This window comes from Tenrec ecaudatus, chromosome 13, assembly GCF_050624435.1.
Source record: "Tenrec ecaudatus isolate mTenEca1 chromosome 13, mTenEca1.hap1, whole genome shotgun sequence".
In the NCBI taxonomy this organism is placed as follows: Eukaryota; Metazoa; Chordata; class Mammalia; order Afrosoricida; family Tenrecidae; genus Tenrec; species Tenrec ecaudatus.
The window spans coordinates 54017001-54021868 of NC_134542.1; the positions used below are offsets into that span (position 1 = coordinate 54017001).

General features: G+C 40.3%; 1 pseudogene; it reads right to left on the bottom strand.

The window, feature by feature from the left end:
- Positions 1 to 371: 371 nt before the first annotated feature.
- LOC142424117 (alpha-enolase pseudogene) lies at positions 372 to 1412 on the bottom strand (annotated as a pseudogene).
- Between the last annotated feature and the right edge of the window lie 3456 nt (positions 1413 to 4868).

A 4868-nucleotide genomic window follows, 5' to 3' on the forward strand; every position in this document is an offset into this window, starting at 1 on the left:
TGATAAGATATATGTCTCATCACTTTATCTCTCAATCTATATAAAGAAGCAATTGATTTATAATCTAAATCATTGGTAGAAACACTAAGTACTGCACATCATTTTCACATAAGAGTCTGGGCATTTTTTTTTAGGGGTCACTGATGTTTATTCTGCAAACAGAACCACTGGGGATGTTGCCTGTTGACACCTCGGGATGCAATGGGACACTTGGTGGAAAGCTCTCAAGAAGGGCAAGGAGTTGAGTCACCAGGGTCACAAAGCTGGGGTTCCAACAGGTATCAACTGGTGTGGCTGCAGGGCAGCTCTAGTGAAGCAGAGAGAACGCCAACAAGCTCAGGGAGGGGCTACCAGAGGTCTGTCTGCCCAGCTTATTTGGCGAGGGGATTTCTGAACTTCTGGCCAGCAAACTTGGTTTTGCTGCCCAGCTCCTCTTCAATTCTGAGGATCTGGTTGTACTTGGCCAGGCGCTCAGAAAGGCATGGCGCACCAGTTTTGATCTGTCCAGTGCAGAGTCCCACCACCAGGTCAGCAATGAAAGTATCTTCGGTCTCTCCAGAACGATGAGACACCATGACGCCTCACTCACTGGACTGGGCCAGCTTGCACGCCTGCAGAGACTCGGTCACGGAGCCGATCTGGTTCACTTTCAGCCGAGGCAGTTGCGCGACTTCTTGTCCACGGCCTTGGCGATTCGCTTCTGGTTGGTCACTGTGAGATCGTCCCCTACCACCTGGATCCCTGAACTGGCAGTGAACTTTGCCCAAGCGTCCCAGTCATCTTGGTCTAAGGGGTCTTCAATAGACACCACTGGGTAGTTCGTGATGAAGGACTTGTATAGGTCTGCCAGTTGGTCAGGTGAGATATACCTGCTGGGGTCATCAGGAGACTTGAAATCTAGGTCGTATTTCCCAGACCTGAAGAACTCAGAGGCAGCAACGTCCATGCCAAACACCACCTTGTTGGTGTAACCAGCTTTCCCAATAGCGTTCTTCAGCAGCTCCAGGGCTTCTTTGTTCTCCAAGCTGTTGGGGGCAAATCCGCCTTCATCGCATCCTTGCCGTACTTCTTGATGACGTTCTTCAGGTTGTGGTACACCTCGGCCCCGATGCGCATGGCCTCCTTGAAGTTGGCTGCTCCGACGGGGAGGATCATGAACTCCTGCATGGCCAGCTTGTTGCCGGCGTGGGAGCCGCCGTTGATCACATTGAAAGCAGGAACGGGCAGGATAACTTCGGAATTGCCAGCCAAGTCAGCAATGTGATGGTATAGGTATAGGGGGACTCCCTGCTCAACAGCTCCGGCCTTGCACACAGCGAGGGACACGCCCAGAATGGCATTTGCACCAAATTTTGATTTATTCTCAGTTCCATCCATCTCAATCATCAGCTTGTCATCTTTTCCTGTTCCGTAACGTTCAGCTTCTTGCTAACCAGGGCAGGCACAATTGTTTTATTGATGTGCTCAACAGTCTCTAAGACACCTTTGCCCAGATACCGGGTCTTATCATTGTCCCGGAGCTCCAGGGCCTCACAGATCAAAAAGAAAAAAAAGAGGCCCTGATGCAAAGCGCTTAAGTGGAGAGCAAATGCTTTGAGAATGATTGGGGCAAAGAATGTACGGATGTGCTTTATACAATTGATGTATGTATATGTATGGATTGTGATAAGGGTTGTATGAGCCCCTAATAAAATGTAAAAAAAGAAAAGAAAATGATTAGGCCAAAGAATGTGCAGATGTGCATTATATAATTGATGTATGTATATGTATGGATTGAGATGAGTTGTATGAGCCCCTAATAAAATGTAAAAAAAAAAGAGTGGGCATACAATACTCTCCAAATTTTATATGTTGGAATGAGAACCGTGACTGTTATATAAGTGACCATTCTCCAAACCAAATGGCTAGGTCATGGTTGAAATAGAGTCAATTTTTCTTTCATTCAGGAATCACTATACTAGGAGTATACAATCAGAAAAATTCAAAGATGACATGATCTTATAACCATCTTTGTGTCATACAGTTAGTGATTACTCACAAGGTAATGAATGGTCAAACTGGAAAGTTAATATAAAAACCCTTTGAAAGGTGAATTATATAAATTGTTATGCTTTCCCTAATCCTCATCTCAACAGAAAGGAAATATGTTCTACAAGCAAGTAGCACAACTGAAACAAAATGTTTCCAGAGTGATTTTTAAATATCCTTTTATGAATTATCCTTTTATCAATAATGGTTAGAACGGTTGGCCGACCAAAATATTGGCCGTTCAAACCCACCATTACAGAGAAAATTTGCATCTCTACCGTCTGCCGCAATGCAGCCCAACCCACATAAGTAATTTGGAGAGATGGGATGCTCTTTTACCACCCACTACCCATTGCAGTGACTGATATGCCGACTGCTATGTGTTATTGGGTCTCTTCTAGCTCACAGCAAGCCTACGCACAGAGGAAGGAAACACTGCCTGGCCTTGCACATCCTTGCAACTGTTGTTATGTGTGAGGCTGCCCTTAATGCCACTAGCTCTAACCATGATCAGTGAGGGTCCTCCCCCCCCCCCCACTGATCTTCTACTTTTCAATTAGTGTGTTCTTCTTTAGGGGGTCCTGAAAATATGTCCAAAGTGCATGAGGTGAGATGAAGTATTGCCATTCTTATTTCTAAAGAACACTTTGAATGTATTTCTTTCAGGACATGTTATTCATTCATTTGACAATCAATGGCAAATTCAATATTCTTCACCAATGACACAATTCAAATGCGTCAATCTTTCTCTGCTCTTCTTTAGTCGTTGTCTATCTTTCACATGCATGCAAAGCTACGGAACATATTATGGCTTACATCAGTCCCACCTTTGTCCTCCAAGCATTATATTTGTTTTGTATTACTTTAGAAATGATTTTTGCAGAAAATTTGCTCAAGGCAATACATAGCTTTTTTCCTTGACTGCTCTTGCATGTTGGTTTGTCACTCTTCAGTGGCTTCCATTTTGTGGGGATGTTGGAGGCTATGCTCTGGTATTGAAAATATCAATAACCCTATTGATATCTAAGTTAAACATATCTCAGCTGAACTTCCTGACGCAGAACAGACATCTACAAAGGAATAGGCTGTCTATTGCTGATGACTGGCAAATGAAGACTTCATGAACAGATCCAGACCATGTCAGATTTCATTCCAAAAGAAAGCTTATCAGATTGGAATACTCTTAATATATGACTATGAAAATCTGCCTTCTCAGTAGAGTCCAAATGCATAACACACCTGTGCATGGAATGCAGATTTAGGAACATTCATCTGCGGATGGGATAAAACTCAAAGTGAGAAGAAGCAGCCATGAAAATCCATTTGTCACTGGAAAATGGAATGTACCAAGTAAGAATATAGGAGAATAATAAGTCATCAAAAATTAAATAGAAATTATTAGAATCAATCTACTGGACAATACTAATCAGAAACAGACAATTTTTTTGCCAGATAGCATATAGTTTCTTTTGGCGGGAAGAGTGAATTTAAGGATAGTGTTACATTTAGCATCAATAAGGAATTTCAATTGTCTAGCTTGAGGTGTAATAATATCTGTGGTAAGAAAATACTTATTTGCCTAGAAAGATGATCAGTTAATAGACCTAAGTCAATGATGAAGAAATTGAGAAATTCTGCCAACTTATTCAGTCTAAAATTGGTCAAACATGCAAAGAAGATGGATTCATAATTATTGATGATTGCAATATGAAAGTTAGAGACAAATAGGAAGGATAAGCAGTTGGAATATATGATCTTGGTGATAGAGATGAAGCTGGAAATAATACCTTAGAATTTTTGAAGGCAATTTATTCATTATAAATACCTTCTTTTAACAACATAAACAAATGATTACAATGAATATCTTGATTGTAAATACCTTTTTCATCAACATAAACCATTGGACAGCACCAAGTAGAATATACAGGAATCAAATTGACTATAATTGTAGAAGGAGGCAATGGAGAATATCAATATCATCAACTTAAACAAGGCCAGGGCTGACTGTGGAACAGATCATCAATTACTATCATGCAAGTTCACACTGAAGCTGACGAAAATGAAAACAAGTCCATAAGAACCAAAATCTGGCCTGAGTATATTCCACCATAACTTAGAAAACTGCTGAAAAATATATTTTAGGCACTGAACACTAATGACCATAGACCAAACAAGTTGTGGCAGGATATCAAAGCACATCCTATATGAAGAAGAAAATGTAATTAAAAACAAAATAACATAACAACAAGAGCCACATGGAAAAAGAAAATACCAAATGCATATCAAAGGAACTCTGAAACTTTCTCTTGAGCATAGAGTAGTTAATGTAAATGGAGAAATGAGGACGTGAAAGAGCTGAAAGGAAAATTCCAAAAGTAACTCAAGTAGACTGATTATAATAAAGTATGAAAAAACCTGGAGTTAGAAAGCAAAACAGGAAGGAAATGCATATCATATCTTAAGAGGAAAAGACTAAAGTAAAAATCAAACCCTGATATGTAATATTCAAGGAGTTCCTCAGGAAAATATTCAATGATGCAATGCATCAAAATAAAGCAATTTCTAAAAGCAATGTACCAAAAATAATTGGTCAATTTCAAGAAGTAGTATAAAATTAAGGAGCAGTGGTATTAAAGTGAGAAGTCCAAGCTGCACTGAAGGCATTTGTAAAAAACTAGACACCAGGAAGTGACAGAATAACAACTGAAGTGTTGGTTCAATAACTGAAATCACTCACTTGTCTACACCAAGACATTTGAGAGCAGATGCCAAGCCAGCTGACTGGAGGAGATTCATGTTTTGTGCCCATTCCAAAGAAAGGTGAAAACACAAAGCATATG